This window comes from Nycticebus coucang, chromosome 17 (genome assembly GCF_027406575.1).
Source record: "Nycticebus coucang isolate mNycCou1 chromosome 17, mNycCou1.pri, whole genome shotgun sequence".
Lineage (NCBI taxonomy): Eukaryota > Metazoa > Chordata > Mammalia > Primates > Lorisidae > Nycticebus > Nycticebus coucang.
Genome location: NC_069796.1, coordinates 37053371 through 37070406, shown reverse-complemented (window position 1 = coordinate 37070406; position 17036 = coordinate 37053371). Strand labels below are relative to the sequence as shown.

At 48.1% G+C, this 17036-nt stretch overlaps 1 long non-coding RNA gene and 1 other non-coding gene across 5 annotated transcripts; one reads left to right on the top strand and one right to left on the bottom strand.

Moving 5' to 3' along the window:
* Positions 1 to 1216: 1216 nt before the first annotated feature.
* On the bottom strand, positions 1217 to 1323 carry LOC128569475 (U6 spliceosomal RNA). Its single transcript, XR_008375410.1, has one exon. It is a non-coding gene; the product is annotated as a U6 spliceosomal RNA (small nuclear RNA).
* A 10033-nt stretch (positions 1324 to 11356) lies between these two features.
* LOC128568418 (uncharacterized) lies at positions 11357 to 13773 on the top strand. Of its 4 annotated transcripts, XR_008375154.1 has the most exons (4): positions 12091 to 12252; positions 12404 to 12600; positions 12918 to 13032; positions 13435 to 13771. It is a non-coding gene; the product is annotated as an uncharacterized LOC128568418 (long non-coding RNA). The 4 variants fall into 4 exon arrangements; XR_008375155.1 differs by lacking the exon at positions 12091 to 12252 and adding an exon at positions 11357 to 11794 and having other exon boundaries at positions 12918 to 13773; XR_008375156.1 differs by lacking the exon at positions 12091 to 12252 and adding an exon at positions 11827 to 12002 and having other exon boundaries at positions 12918 to 13773.
* Positions 13774 to 17036: the final 3263 nt, after the last annotated feature.

The window sequence follows — 17036 nt, the reverse complement described above, 5'->3', positions numbered from 1 at the left end:
GTTTGAGACCAGCCTGAGCAAGAGTGAAACCCCGTCTCTAAAAATAGCTGGGCATTGGGTGTTGTGGCAGGCGCCTGTAGTCCCAGCTACTAGGAAGGCTGAGGCAAGAGGATCCCTTGAGCCCAAGAGTTTGAGGTTGTTGTGAGCTATGATGGCACAGCACTCTACCAGGGGCAACAAAGTGAGACTTTGTCTCAAAAAAAAAAAAAATCACTGGTGGCCAATGATTTAATCAATTGTGCCTGCGATATGCCACGTTTTGTTTACCTTTTCCATTGGTAGATACTTCCATTATGCCCAGTTTTTAGCTGTTACGAATAGCACTGCTGTGAACATTCATGTACAAGTCTTTGTTTGAATATGTTTTTGTTTCTCATGGGCCGTCATTTAGGAGAATTGATAAGTTGTACAGTTAAGTGTGTGTTTAACATTCTAAGCAGCTGCCACACTTTTCCACAGTGGCTGAACCATTTGATATTCCCACCAGTAATATATGAGCATTCCAATTTCTCCACATCCTTGCCAAAGCTTGTTCTTGTCTTTTTTGCAGTAGCCGTCCTAGTGGATGTGAAGTAGTATCACATTGTGGTTTTGATTGGCATGTCCTTAATGACTAATGATGTTGGGCCTCTTTTTGGCTGCTTGTTGGCCATTTGTATATCTTTGGAGAAATTTCTATTCTTTTGCCCATTTTTAATTGGTTGGTCTTTTTGCTATTGAATTGTGAGAGTTTTTTTTTTAATGTATTCTGGATACTAGACTCTTATCTAATAATATGATTTGCAAACATTTCTTCTCATTCTGGAAGTTGTCTTTTCACTCATGTGATCCGCCCACCTAGGGCTCCCAGAGCACTGGGATTACAGATGTGAGCCACCTGACCTGGCCCATTCACTTTCTTTTCTTTGGTTGTCATACATGTATCTTAGAATCCTCTACCAAATCCAGGGTCATGAATACTTACCTGTTTTCACCTAACAGTTTCATAGTTTTAACTCTTACATGTAGGTGATTAGCCCATTTTGAGTTAATTTGGTTCCCCCCCATAAGCCTTTTGTGTTCCTATGAGTTAATTTCTATATATGGTGTGAAGTTAGGTGTCTGATTTCTTACTTTTGCATGTGAATATCCAGTTGTCTGAGCATCATTTGTCGATGAGACTATTATTTCTCTCATTGAATAGTTTTTTTAATATTTTTTTTTTATTAAATCATAGAAAAATATGGAACGCTTCACAAATTTGTGTGTCATCCTTGCGCAGGGGCCATGCTAATCTTCTCTGTATCGTTCCAATTTTAGTATATGTGCTGCCAAAGTGAGCGCTCTCATTGAACAGTTTTCCTACCCCTAGAAAAAATTAGTTACCCACAGGTAATTATTTCTGAACTCTGAATTCTATTCCATATGTCTATATATCTATGTCAGTAACACATTTTTTTGTTTGTTTGTTTGAGACAGAGCCTCAAGCTGTCGCCCTGGGTAGAGTGCTGTGGCATCACAGCTCACAGCAACCTCCAACTCCTGGGCTCAAGCGATTCTCCTGCCTCCGCCTCCTAAGTAGCTGGGACTACAGGCGCCCACCACAACACCCAACTATTTTTTGGTTGCAGCCGTCGTTGTTTGGCAGGCCCAGGCTGGATTTGAACCAGCCAGCTTAGGTGTATGTGGCTGGTGCCTTAGCTGCTTGAGCCACAGGGGTTGAGCCTGTTTTGTTTTGTTTTTTAATGTCTCTCCTTTTAGTACAGTGTCAGTTAAACTTCAACATCCTTGAGTTTTGGAGGGGACGGTGAAACTACAGTGTATCTCATGATGTTGAAAATGTTCCTTTGGGGCGGCGCCTGTGGCTCAGTCGGTAAGGCGCCGGCCCCATATACCGAGGGTGGTGGGTTCAAACCCGGCCCCGGCCAAACTGCAACCAAAAAATAGCCGGGCGTTGTGGCGGGCACCTGTGGTCCCAGCTACTCGGGAGGCTGAGGCAGGAGAATCGCTTCAGCCCAGGAGTTGGAGGTTGCTGTGAGCTGTGTGAGGCCACAGCACTCTACCGAGGGCCATAAAGTGAGACTCTGTCTCTACAAAAAAAAAAAAAGAAAGAAAGAAAATGTTCCTTTGTCTTTCTTATAAATTTTTTATTAAAAGTAAAATCTTGGTCATATTCAGTTTCAGTCTTTTGGCAATAATCTTTAATAAGCAGTACTGTATCCATGGGAAAAAAAAGTCTGATTTTCTCTTTGTGTGGTATTATCAGTCACTGATGATCATTGTCTAGATCCAGTGTTTTATTAGAGGTTGCAAGATCAAAGTGTTATAATTCTATCATTCCTTCTTCATTTGCCAGTTAACATATGTCTTTAAGGATGAACTTCCACAAATCAATGTAATTTTTATGTAGGAAAGGATAAATGCTAGACTTTTTTTCATTTGTATTCCAGTTTTCAAAATATCTCTTGATCCTCTAATACAGGGGTCCTCAAACTACGGCCCAAGGGCCACTTGTGGCGGTGTGGTTGTATCTGTTCCCGTTTTGTTTTTTTACTTCAAAATAAGATATGTGCAATGTGCATAGGAATTTGTTCATAGTTCTTTTTTTAACTATAGTCCAGCCCTCCAATGGTCTGAGGAACAGTGAATTGGCCCCCTGTTTAAAAAGTTTGAGGACCCCTGCTCTAATACATCTAAACAAGATTTAAAGGTGACCAATGAACTTTATTTTTAAATAAGAATAAACAGGTGGATTGACGTATACAAATGTTTCAATCCATTGTAACTGCTTTCTTACTGATCATTAAATCGCTCCTCTTCAAGTGGCTCTTATGTCCTTTTGAGAAGCCCACACCAGTCTTTAAAAGCTTTTTTCCACCGCGCCTGTGGCTCAGTGAGCAGGGCGCCGGCCCCATATACCAAGGGTGGCGGGTTCAAACCCAGCCCCGGCCAAACTGCAACAACAACAACAAAAAAAATCAAAGGACAAATATTTAAAATAAATAAATAAAAAGCTTTTTTCCTTCTGAATATAACAAGATGTTCTGGGCTGATCTTGTATATTTTTCCACCTGGGTTCTGATATTAGTTATTTTATAAGGAATACAGGTTTTCTTTAATAGAAAATAATACTTAAAGACCACAACCTGGACACCAGGGATGTTCATTGCTACCAGGGTTTTCATAGTTTTCAGGTCTTTTCCGTGTTCAAAATACTGATCTGTGGCCGTGGGTGGGTTCATTCTTCAAATCCTGGAGGCCAAGGACCTTTTATTGTTTTATACTTTGTTTCTCAAGGCCTCATTGCTTCTCACTCCATTTGACACAATAATTCCCACACTCAAAAATCTAAAAGATCTTGCTCAAGCTGGTCTTGAACTCCTGAGCTCAGGGAATCCATCCTCCTGAGCCTCACAGAGTGCTGGGATTATAGGTGTGAGCCACTGCATCTGGCCCTGGAGTAGTGTTCAGGAGTTAGTTATGAAAGGCTCTTCTGGGAAGGGAGACAAGGCAGAGTCCCCAGGGTGCATTTCCTTTTTTTTTTTTTTGAGACAGTCTCACTTTGTCACCCTAGTGTCACAGCTCACAGCAACCTCAAACTCTTGAGTTTAAGCCATTCTCTTGCCTCAGCCTTCCAAGTAACTGGGACTACAGGTGCCCACTACAATGCCCAGCTACTTTTTTGTTATAGTTATTTAGCAGGCTCGGGCTGGGTTCGAATCCACCAGCCCCGGTGTATGTGGCCAGTGCCCTAACCACTGACCTACGGGTGTTGAGCCACACATTGTTTTCATTTATGTAGCTTTATAGTAAGTTGTGAAATTAAGAAATTTGGAGCAGGACGCAGTGGCTCATGCTAGTGCTCTGGGAAGCCAAGGCAGGTAGATTGCCTGAACTCCCAGGTTTGAGACCAGCCCAAGCCAGAGTGGGACCTCGCCTCTAAAAATAGCTGGGCATTGTGGTGGGCGCCTGTAGTCCCAGCTGCTTGGGAGGCTGAGGCAAGAGGATAGTTTGAGCCCAAGAGTTTGAAGTTGCTATGAGCTGTGATGCCAAGTCACTCTTCCGAGGGCTACAAAATGAGACTGTCTCAGAAAAGAAAAAAAAAAAAGGAAAGAAATTTGGGTTCTTCAGCTTTGTTCTTCATTTTCAGTACTGTTTTGGCTATTTGGAGATACTTTCAATTCCACATGAATTTGAGAATTGACTTTTCCAATTCTGCCAAAAACGTCTTTGGAATTATGGGAAGGAGTGCACTGAAGCTGTAGATTGCTTTAGGTAGTAGTGACATCTTCACAATATTAAGTCTTCTTTTTTTATTGTTGTTTTTTTTTTTTGTAGAAACAGAGTCTTACTGTACCGCCCTTGGGTAGAGTGCCGTGGCGTCACACGGCTCAAAGCAACCTCTAACTCTTGGGCTTATGCGATTCTCTTGTCTCAGCCTCCTGAGCAGCTGGGACTACAGGCGCCCGCCACAATGCCCGGCTATTTTTTTGTTGCAGTTTGGCGGGGGCTGGGTTTGTACCCGCCACCCTCGGCATATGGGGCCGGTGCCCTACTCACTGAGCCACAGGCGCCGCCCAATATTAAGTCTTCTAATTCATGAACATAAGATGTCTTTCCATTTATGTAGGGTTTTTTGTTTTTGTTTTTTTGCAGTTTTTGGCTGGGGCCCAGTTTGAACCTGCCACCTCTGGTTTATGGGGCTGGCACCCTATTCCTTTGAGCCACAGGCGCCACCCTATGTAGGTATTTTTAAATTTCTTTCAGCAATGTACAGTAGATTTCAGTGCATAAGTCTTACTTCCTTGGTTAAATTTATTCATAGGTATTTTATTCTTTCAGATGCTATCATAAATGGAATGGGGTGAGGAAAGAAGCTGAAGGAGCCAACAGGGTAGACCCAGCTGAGCCTCAGAGGCCTTGCTAAGAACTTGAGAGTTCATTCTGAACAACATGGAAAGCTTTTGAGGTAATTTAAGAGTGGGGGTGGAGTCAGAGGTAGGGTGTAGTGATTAACAAATCTGATTTTCTTTTCTTTCTCCTTTTTTTTGACACAGAGTTTCACTTTGTTGCCCTTGGTGGAGTACCATGGCATAACAGCTCACAGCGACCTCAAACTCTTGGGCTCCACGATTCTCCTGCCTCAGCCTCCCAAGTTGCTAGACTACAGGCACCTGCCACAATGCCAGGCTATTTTTAGAGATGAGGTCTCACTCTTGCTCAGGCTGGTTTCAAACCCGTGAGCTCAAGTAATCTACCTACCTTGGCCTCCCAGAGTGCTGGGATTACAGGCATAAGCCACCATACCCAGCCCCCTTTTTTTCCCCTTTCTTTTTTTTGGAGACAGTGTCTGTCTCTGTGGCCCTGGGTAGAATACTGTAGCATCATCATAGGTCACAGCAACCTAAAACTCTTGGGCTCAGGTGATCCCTTGCCTCAGGCTCCTGAGTAGCTGGTACTACAGGCGCCCACCACAACACCCAAATACTTTTTCCATTTTTAGTAGAGACAGGATCTCACTCTTACTCCGGGTGGTTTCAAACTCCCAACCTCAAGCAATTCACCCGCCTCTGCCTCCCAGAGTGCTAGGATTACAGGTGTGAGACACCTCACCCAGCCAGTAATTTGCTTTTCTAAGAAGTCCTGTGTACCTCTTAGACTGCACAGTGTACTTTCATAGGACAGTCTGGGGCTAAATCCTGAAGGACTGGAACACTTAATATCTAGGTAGAGGAGACTCAAAAGTGAGCAGCACGGCTAGGCACCTATAGCGCAATGGTTAGGGTGCCAGCTGCATGCACGGGAGCTGGTGGGTTGTTGTTGTGATTGTTGTTTAGCGGGCCCAGCCTGGGGCCAGCCTGGGTCTGCTAAACAACAATCACAACAATAGCAAAAAAAACACCAGGGGTTGTGGTAGGCACCTGTAGTCCCAGTTACTTGGGAGGCTGAGGCAAGAGAATTGCTTAAGCCCAAGAGTTTGAGGTTGCTGTGAGCTGTGATGGCACAGCACTCTACCGAGGATGACACAGTGAGACTCTGCCTCAAAAAAAAAAGGGCGGTGCCTGTGGCTGGGGGCACCAGCCCCATATACGGAGGGTGGCCAGTTCAAACCCAGCCCTGGCCAAACTACAACAAAAAATAGCCGGGCGTTGTGGCCGGCGTCTATAGTCCCAGCTACTCAGGAGAGGCAAGAGATTTGCCTAAGCCCAGGAGTTGGAGGTTGCTGTGAGCTGGAACACCATGACACTCTACCAAGGGTGACACAGTGAGACTCTGTCTCTTAAAAAAAATAAAAATAAAAAGTGAGCAGCATGAGAGATGGAGGAAAACTGGGACTTTGTCTATCAAGATGGAAGCAGGCCTGGCGCAGTCACTCATGCCTGTAATCCTAGCATCTGGGAGACCGAGGCGGGTGGATAGCTTTAGTTCACGAGTTCGAGACCAACCTGAGCAAAAGCGAGACCCTCGTCTCTACTAAAAATAGAAAAACTGAGGCAAGAGGATCGCTTGAGCCCAAAAATCGGAGGGTGCTGTGAGCTATGACGCCAGAGCACTCTATCCAGGGCAACAGCTCAAAATAATAATAATAATAATAATAATAATAAAATAAAATAAAAATAAAGACATGGAAGCGATGAGAGAGAGGATTTCAAGAAGAGGTTATCACACCCAAGTCAAATGCTGCTGAGAATTAGTCAAGAAAGATTAAGACCAAAATATCCTACCAGTAGCCAGGCGTTGTGGTGTGTGCCTGTGGTTCCAGCTACTTGGGAGGCTGAGGCAAGACAATCACTTAAGCCCAAGAGTTTGAGGTTGCTGTGAGCTGTAATGCCACAGCACTCTACCGAGGGCAACAAAGTGAGACTCTTTCTCAAAAAACACAAAAACAAACAAACAAAAAAAATCCTACCAGATTCAGAGACAGAAGTTCCCTGGTTACATCTGAAGAGTCCCCCCAAACACTACTGCTTGCCCTCCAAAGGCCATTGGTGCTCCAATTCCCACAGCTGCTGCCTCAGGACTCCCCCACCCACTGCAGACCAGAACTGGTATTTCTCATTAAGCTTCTTAGGAGGATTACTCCTTGGCAGCTCTCCTGGCTGTCAGCAGCATCTGCTTCATGGGGCCAGATCAGGGCAGCATTAACAGCAAGCGAGGTGTACATGGCAGCCAGAGGTCAGGCTACTTCCATATGTCTGCCCCACTTGCCTGACCCACCTCACCCATCTGGCTGTTCATCAGCCTTAGGTACTGACTGGGTGCCTGCATGAAGGCAGCTTCACACCATTGCTCAGTGCTACTGCTACTGTCAGTGCAAGCTGATTACCAATTCCTACCACCGCTCTACCACTTAAGATGAAAGGTACTTAAGCAGCTAAAGCTGTTTCACAACATACTGATTAAATGTGACATGAAATATGTATCAAGAATCCCACAAACAGTATTAGCTATCATTGATTCATGCATTTATTCAACAACTGTTTATTACCCCACGCAATGGGAATATAGTACATGAAGTCCTCACTTAACATCTTTAATAGGGGACAGGCATGGTGGCTCACACCTGTAATCCTAGCACTCCAGGAAGCTGAGGCAGGTGGATTGCCTGAACTCACAGGTTTGAGACCAGCCTGAGCAAGAGCGAGACTACGTCTCTAAAAAACCAGCTGGGTGTTGTGAGGTGCCTGTAGTCCCAGCTACTTGGGAGGCATAAAGTAAGACTGTCTCAAAAACAAACAAACAAAAAATTTTCAATAGATTCTTAGAAACTGTGACTTTAAAGGAAACCAACTTTACCATAGGCTATTCAGGGGTCCTCAAACTTTTTAAACAGGTGGCCAGTTCACTGTCCCTCAGACCATTAGAAGGGTGGACTATAGTTTAAAAAAAAAAACTATAAACAAATTCCTATGCACACTGCACATATCTTATTTTGAAGTAAAAAAACAAAATGGGAACAAATACAATCGCACAGCCTCATGTGGCCCGTGGGCTGCAGTTTGAGGACCCCTGGGCTAATTGATATAAACAAGAGTTAAGTTCCTGCAGCATATTTCTGGTTACAGAAACATTACCAACTTCTAAACACCAAAATACTTCTAATATTAAACACTGGAATAAATACGAGCTATAAATACATTCAAGAGAGATTTATAAAAACAAGTAAGTCAGTTGCCTAATTTTTGGTGTATCAGTGAGTAATAGTGGTCATAGGGGTGGTGGGTTAAATCACACAATAGGCCAGGCGCGGTGGCTCACACCTGTAATCCCAGTACTTGGGAGGCTGAGGCGGATGGATTGCCTGAGCTCACAGGTTCAAGACTAGCCTGAGCCAGAGTGAGACCTTGTACCTAAAAATAGCCGACATTATGCAGCTACTTGGGAAGCTTAAGCAAGAGAATCGCTTAAACAAGCAAGAGTTGGAGGTATGATGCCACAGGCCTTTACTGAGGGCGACAAAGTGAGACTCTGACTCAAAAAAAGACAAAGAAATACATGTTTGGAAAGCAAAAATTTTAAGGAGCACATACCACCAGTTCAAAACCATAAATGTGGAGGGCTTGCCAAGGGCTTTCCTACAGCATAGTTTATTGTGAAGCATTTGTATAATTATTGGATACTTCATGAGTTTCTTTCCATAATAATGTAGTCATGCATTTTCCACTCCGCTTACTCCAGTTCAGCACAGAGTATAAGGCGGACACAAACCTTGGACAGGACATCATTCCATCACAGGGTCCATTCACATCATAACTCAGCAGACGGGGATCATACAGATATGCCAATTCACCTCATATGCACAGCTTTGGGACGTGTGAGAAAAACAGAGTACCTAGAAAAAACCCATGCAGAACTGAGGAGAACGTGCAAACTCTCCACACGCACTGTGGCCCCAGCTGAGAATTGAGTTTTGTTTATCAAATTGATAAGGAAATTACTTGAATGAAATGTTATTTGAGGACTTGCCATAGTCAATAGGCAGACACAATTCATGTCAATCGGGAGTGTGCATTCTAATGACAAACCCAGCTTTGAAAATGCCATGCTTAGGATTCTGTGGGACAGGGACAAAGGCAGCACCCAATCCAGTTTTGATAGGGAGGTGCCATTAGCAAGAAAAGGTTTGGTTTCTGTCCAGAGGAGTATATAATTTGGCTGGGCAGGAAAGCATAGGAAAACAGTAAGAAAAATGGAAGGATCAGGCAATTGTCATGTTACTGGGTATCACGATGGCCTTTTTGTTCAAAAAAACTCAGTGTATCAATCCCAGGTTTCTTTATCTTTTTTTTTGCAGTTTTTGGCTGGAGTCGGGTTTGAACTCGCCACTTCTGGTATATGTGGCCAGCACCCTACTCCTTTGAGCCACAGGCGCCGCCCTCTTTTTTTTTTGAGATATTGTCTCACTTTGTCTCCCTTGGTACAGTGCTATGGAGTCATAGCTCACAGCAACTTCAAACTCTTGGGCTGAAGCGATTCTTTTGCCTCAGCCTCTCAAGTAGCTGGGACTATAGGCGCCCACCACAACGCCCAGCTTTTTAGAGGTGGGTTCTCAAACTTGCTCAGGCTGATCTCCAACCCATGAGCTCAGGCAATCCACCTGCCTCGGCCTCCCAGAGTTCTAGGATTATAGGCAACAGTCACCATGCCCAGCCCAATCCCAGATTTCGATATTCCCACCATAGAGAGGCCCAAAAGCCTGGCTCCATGACCACTGGAGCATACATTCTCTCTCTTAAGACAGGGAACATCCCATGACCCCTACTGCCTAATAGGCCTTTCAGAAGACCAAAAACATCCTTTCCTTACCCTCCTAAGCAGAAGAGAAGGATGCCCAAGCAGAGGCCTGGGATTCCTGCAGATTCTGCAGCAACCTGCTGGAGCTCTCCAACTCCTCTCAGGACTTCCCTCTAGGCTAGGCTGTTATAAATAGCTCCCGGGTTTGCAGCCTGGGATCTCCCAGCCGGTAAGGAGCAAGCACCGCCTCTTCACTCTGAACTGACTTAAGCCTGGAACAGGAAGGGGTGGTGACTGCCAGCGGGTGGAGAGGAGAGGAAGAGAGGGTGGGAAGCAGCACCACTGGGAGCCTGGCTCTGTGGACTACATTACCCACAATCCTATATCAGTGCTCAGCAGAGGTGGCTGCTGGGGTCCTGCCGCTCTAGGTGGGAAAAACAAGACAGGAGGCATCCTGCACACATCCTAGGTGTGCAGCCAGTCCCTAAGACCCAGTTTTTTCTTTTTCTTTCTTTTTTTTTTTGTAGAGACAGAGTTTCACCTTATGGCCCTTGGTAGAGTGCCATGGCATCATACAGCTCACAGCAACCTCCAACTCCTGCGCTTAAGCGATTCTCTTGCCTCAGCCTCCCAAGTAGCTGGGAGTACAGGCGCCCGCCACAACGCCCGTCTATTTTTTGGTTGCAGTTCAGCCAGGGCCGGGTTTGAACCCGCCACCCTTGGTATATGGGGCCAGCGCCTTACCGACTGAGCCACAGGCGCCGCCCAGACCCCGTTTTTTCTAAAATCTAACTCCTGAACCTTTAAGATCCTCTTCATGCATCCTATTACCAGGCACCACTCAGCTAACCCGGGACTCGGGAGACTCACAGAGCTCCTTAACCTTTGGCTTTAGTTTGCTGACTGTGTGTGTGTGTGTTTTCAGTCTACTGGAGACTGGAAGCCTGTGAGTGATTCTATTCTAGATCAAACCCAGAGCCTATAAGTTCCTTTTCTAGAATACTCCCCCACTCAGCTCCAAGCTTTGTGCTTTTCTTTTCCTGTTTTACCTGAAGCAGAACAATCACAGACTCACCACTGACCCAGCTGGCCACAGGGGGGCTTGCTTGTGTACTCCCCAGGACAAAGCCTAGATTTGATGACAGCTGTGCTGCAGGAACACAGCTGCTCCAGCTGGGGTTGGGTTCAGGAATTGCTGCTGCTTCCATCTCTTCTGAGGTGGGCTCCCTCTCTCTGACCTGTTCCATGGCAGAGTAGGTAGAGTAACCACATGTCTGGGCCAGGTTTCAGTCTCTGGAGGCAATGCAGGGAGGGCCTGTGGGGGCTTGCTGGTTCTTGCAGTGGTGGATAAACCAGAGCTGTCAGGCTGAGCCAAAGAGGCCCTTGTGGGTGGTGGGGGCACCCAGCGGGCACTGTTCAAACTCATCCCCATTCTGAGTGTACACCTTTCACAGCTATGGCTCCACCTGACCTTCTCCCCTGCCCCCCAAATACTGCAGTGGGACTGTGGGGCTCATGAGCCTTCTCCAAACCACATTGTGCCAGAGCAGACGGAGATGCTTGAGGACCACACCTAAAGTCAAAAACCCACGTCCCAGGCGAAAAGGCACTGTCGCAGGCCCGAAAACAGGTCTTTTCCCTCTTTCCCCTCACTCGGATATAATAATAGCCATCATTTACCCAGGCGGTAACTGGGAAAGCAAAAATGGGTAAGACCAAATGGCAGTCCTAATAAACAAACGTGCACAGGTCTGCCATCTATGGGGCGCAGGTGGGGTGGGAAGGATTTCCAAAGAGGCCAAGTAAAGGATGGGCAGTTCATTTTACCAGGATGGTGTGAGAAAGGCATTTTAGGGAGAGGGAACAATTTGACTAAAGTCGGGGAGGAGGCGAACAGCCAGGAGAGAGGGAGGGAGGGAGAGGAAAATAGAAGCAGGGAGGTATTACCGAGGACCTACTTGCCAAACCCGAAGGGAGGAGCGTAAGGCTGGGAGCGGCGGGCTGTACCACCCGCTCGGAGTCTGGGAGCCGCTGAGGATCCCCAGTCTGGGGGAGAAAAGCAGGACAAAGTACAAAACCGGTAGTGGCTCCTAGGCCTCCCACGCCAGCCTGTCCCGCGTTTCCCTGCGCCTGTCTGGGACTCGGCGTGCGCTCCTGGCCCGGGTCGCCCGCCGCCCCCTCCTTGGCAGCGGGTGCCCTGGACGCGGCTCGTGGGCGCGGGCGGACCCCGAGGGCCGGGCTCGCCTCCCGCGGGCCGCCTGCCAGGCGCGCCGGGAAGGAAGCGCCATGTATGGGCCTCGGGCAGGGAGGAAGCGCCTTGTAGGGCTCCGGGAGGAAGCGCCATACATGGCGCGGGCCGGGCGGGGGCGGGCCGGGGGCGGGGAGCCGGCGGGGGAAGGAGGCCGCTTCCGCGCGCGCCCGGGGACCCTGCCCGGCGGCGCCGCGGGGTGAGGGGCCGCGGGGCTCCCGGACTGCGCGCGGTCTCGGCGCGGGACCTAGCCCGCGGGCAATCCCGCACTGGACGGCGACCTTGCCTCGGTCCGCTTCCCAGGGTCGGGGATAATGGGAGAGGGTGTGGGTGAGGCCCCCCAGGTGCCGGCGTGGCCCGCGGAGGCCGCTCCATCACTCTCACCGGGGTAGGCGGTGGGCAGGGGCGGTTGCTCCAGACACCGTATCTGTGTCCCTACAGCCTCTTCCAGCCACCTCGGGACGTGGAAAGCCTGAACGAAAGGTGAAACGAGGAGCTGATGGCTTCGGAAGAGATCTTTCCAGCAGAACGTGGTTTTCCTTTAAGGGGTTCAGGAAGTTCCGATCTCAGCTTCTCCTCTTACCAGCTGAGTGATGCTGGGAAAGGAACCCACCTTCCTCAGATCTCAATGTCCTCTGGTGGGTGAACCGAGAATGACAGCTCCTTGATACGCACGTTGGTTGTGAGACTCACGTGGGTGGCGGGGTGGGGAGGGTGTGCGAAGGCCTGTCATGGTTCCTATTGTCAGCTCCTCCCCAGTCCGCCTGGAGCCCCTGGCCGTTCTCCCTGAACCCTGCTCCCTGGGGGAGGCTGCTCCTCCTTTGGCACCTCTGGGTCCTTATTGCCAAGATTTGTTGCCTTCACCAGAGGCATGCTGTGACCCTTCCACCCCTTCTCTGTTCGGCCACCGCTCCAGTAACCTGCTGTCCCTTGCTGCTTCTCTTCTCTACCCCAGAGCATAGGTGACCTCCTGGACCATCTGGCAAAGGCAAAAAGAACCTGGAGGAAGTTGAGGTTCCCATCACAACCAGAAACTGGTATCTAGGACACCATCCCTGCCCACGCGTGCTGTTAGTACCACACCCACACATTTCACTAAGAGATAGGTATCAATCTCAGAAGCATTTCCCAATCCTCCCTTGTTGGTCCTGCCCTCATCAGTCCTGCCTGTCCTGGAGTCCCACTGAAATCTAACCTGAATCTTCCTGCCCTGTCCTGCTGAGCTGCAGTCAGCAGCCCCTAATAGGTTCCAGGCAAGTTTGTGGACGCACAATAGATGCATGTCACCCACAGCCTCTGTTCCTTTCATCCCTGTTGGGCAAGAAGGCTGCCGTTGGCATGGTAACCTTCCCTGTAAAAGTTGCAGCCCTCAAGGATGTTTTTCAGCTCCAGCAGGGACACAGCTCCTTCCCCCCTCTGTAGACCACTGGGTGACATGTGGCTTTGTCATTCTGCCACCCCTACCAAAACAGGGAGATGGAGCTGACAACCAGAAAGGACTGGTTGGTGGAGGGCAGCAAAGGACCTAAGGAAGATGACAGATCGGATCTCTGAGGAGCGTGTTCCTTCTGCCCTGTGCATTAATCCTTGCCACCCAGAGAAACCAGTTCCTAGACCCAGAATATTTAGGGAGACTCTGGGGATTTTACACATCTCACTCAAACCAGGTACCCAACAAATGGCATGATACCTAGTGTAGAATAAGCTGATAAATCATAAAGCCTCCAGAATCCAATGATTTACTTTCTCTTCAGTCCCTCTGAGGAATAAATGAATATTTATTAACCATGTCCCAGTGTTCCATACATTATTTCAACTAATTCTTTCCTTCCCTGCAGTCCTATGAAGGAGGTACTACAATACCCAAAAGTAGAATTTGAGTAAAGGTCTTAAGAGACTTGACCAAAAGTCACATGGCCTTAGAGTGGTAGCACTGGGATTGGGACCTGGGTCTTCAGATCCCCTGTCCTGCACCTTTCACCAAGTCCTGTGTCCTTGTATATTTGCCTCTGTGCTGCTGATAAAGATATCCTTCTTCCCAGGCCCAAGGCTCTGCCTTTCTAGGGAGTCCTTTGGGAAGGAGAGACAGCATCTGCATCTGCCTCCGGGCCCACGTGGGCCTGTGTGACTCTCCAGGCACTGCGGCAGCCCCCAGCATCCTCAGTCCTGAGGCTTCTCCCTGCCAGCTGTCTCGTCTCCTCCGTGGAGTTTCCCCAGCAGAGGGCAAGCCCAGTGAAAGTGGTTCCCAGCTGCCAGCTTCATCTAGGCAAAATCTCATTAGAGCCAGCCCCAGCTTCCCTCAGTCCCTCCAGAGGAGCACATTCATCTCCCCCGCAAAAGGGAGGGAGAGAGAGACACACAGAAAAAAAAGGGAACTTCCATTCTTTCTCTCTAGGTGGGAAGGGCTTGGCTTCAGGCTGCCATTCTTGTTGTAGGAGAAGGAGATTAATACTGATCTCTCAGGATTACTGAAATCTCTAAAATGAATCCTTGAGCAGAGCTTTGTCCAGAGAGACGCTAGTAGGGAAGCCCTGGGTTTGAGTGTGGTGGGAGGGAACAAGAGGCAGGTCTCAGGAAGGAGAGAAACCCTGGATCTCCTTCTCCTCTCCCCACGTACTCTTCAGGTGTCATTCTTCTTTCTGTGCAATCTCTGCCCAAAAAGACAAGAAGGAGGGGGCAGCGCCTGTGGCTCAAAGGGTAGCGTGCCAGCCCCATATGCCGGAGGTTGTGGGTTTAAACCCAGCCCTGGCCAAAAACTGGAAAAAAAACAACAACAAAAGACAAGAAGGATTATTTCCTGGCACCTGAAACAGAGGTCAGGGAGAAAGCAGTAGGAGAGGGGAACTACTGGGCTATGACCTTGAGCAAAATGGGGAGCAAAATGTTAATAGTATTTAATAGTTCATTTTGGGGGTGGCACCTGTGGCTCAGTCGGTAAGGCGCCAGCCCCATATACCGACGGTGGCAGGTTCAAACCCAGCCCCGGCCAAACTGCAACCAAAAAAATAGCCGGGCGTTGTGGCGGGCGCCTGTAGTCCCAGCTACTTGGGAGGCTGAGGCAAGAGAATCGCCTAAGCCCAGGAGTTGGAGGTTGCTGTGAGCTGTGTGAGGCCACGGCACTCTACCGAGGGCCATAAAGTGAGACTCTGTCTCTACAAAAAAAAAAAAATAGTTCATTTTGGGTGGCCCCTGTGGCTCAGTGACTAGGGTGCCAGCCCCATATACCGAGGGTGGCGGGTTCGAACCCAGCCCCAGCCAAACTGCAACAAAAAAATAGCCGGGTATTGTGGTGGGCACCTGTAGTCCCAGCTACTCATGAGGCTGAGGCAAGAGAATCACCTAAGCCCAAGACCTGGAGGTTGCTGTGAGCTGTGATGCCACAGCACTCTAACGAGGGCAACAAAGTGAGACTGTCCCTTAAAAAAAAAAGTTCATTTTTATTAACAGCACCAACCACTCTTCATCTATTATCTCATTTAATCCCCTCCCTCAGATAAGTCCTACTGTTGTCCCTGTTTTGGAAATGAGAAAAGTGAGGCTTATGGGCTCCTTAATAATACTAACTCCCAATTAATGGGAGCAGCCTGACATTTTGTAGACATTGTGAATTTAATCCTTATAACAAACCAATATAATGAAACTTGAAACCATTATGCCCAATTTTCTAAAAATGGTAAAAATGAGGCTTAGAGAAGTAGGAAACTTGCCTGGGGTCACAAAGTATGTAAATGACAGGGACAGGAATTAGAATTCAGATCGGGGTGATTCCAGGACACATGTTTGACCTCTTTGCCTTGCTGCCTCCTGACTCACCAAGGCTTTTCTCAACCTGCTCAGATCGGTTGAGACCACAAACATCTGTCCACACCTCCATCTCCCTAGTGCTCACCACACATGTGAAAACCTGGCCAGTGTTCACTTGGCTTCATTCGGATTTCCTGTGAGCATTTACAGGGCCTGGCCTGGGGTGGTATGGGCCCTGTGTCTTGGGACTCTGGCTGTCAACCGGCAGCTCCCTCTAACCTGGGAATTCTAAAACATAAGGAGACTTGAGAGTTCTCTACTAGCCTTCCCAAGCCTTGATTTCCTTAAGAGGTGCCAAGATGTCTAAATTAAAAAGCCCTCAGGAGGCCTCCTGAAGATGAGAGAAGTGCCTTGTGGAGAAGAGGCTGGATAGCCCAGTAGTTTTTTTTTTTTTTTTTTTTTTTTTTGAGACAGCGTCTCAGACCGCTATGGCATCAACAGCAACCTCAAACTCTTGGGGTTAAGCGATTCTCTTGCCTCAGCTTCCCAAGTAGCTGGGACTATAGGTATCCACCATACACAATGCCCGCAGTTTTTTGGTTGTAATTGTCATTGTTGTTTGGCAGGCCTGGGGTGGATTAGAACTCGCCAGCTCTGGTATATGTTGCTGGTGCCCTAGCCACTGAGTTACAGTTGCCGAGCCAACAGTTTGTTTTTGTTTTGAGACAGAGTCCCACTATGTCACCCTGGGTAGAGTGCTGTGGCTTCATAGTTCATGGCAATCTCAGACTCTTGGGCTTAAGTGATCGTCTTGCCTCAGCCTCCCAAGTAGCTGGGACTACCGGCACCAGCCACAATGCCCAGCTATTTTTTTTAGAGGTGGGGTCTCAGTCTGGTTCAGGCTGGTCTCACACTTGAGAGCTCAGGCAATCCACGCACCTCAGCCTCCCAGAATGCTAGGATTACAGGCAGGAGCCACCCCGTGGTTTTAATCAGAGAGACTGAGCACTGCACGCAATCACCTATCACTGAAGGCCTTCAGACACCCTGGCTCCTGGAACCCTTCTCAGAGCCCCTCCACCCTCTTCCAGGAGCATGACTCTATGTCCTACCCTCGCTGCAGGCCTGTGGGGGTGGGAAACACTTGAAATCCTGAGTCAGAGGAAAGGTTCCACTTCACTTTCCCTGGAACAGAAAGTCAAGGATGCAGCAATCTGTATCGAGAGAAAGAGGAACTGGAAAGTGGGAAAGAATAGTGCTTGCTTCCTTCCCTACCATCTATTTTATTTTTAAAACATTTTATTCATTTTTTTTATTGTACCATATGTGA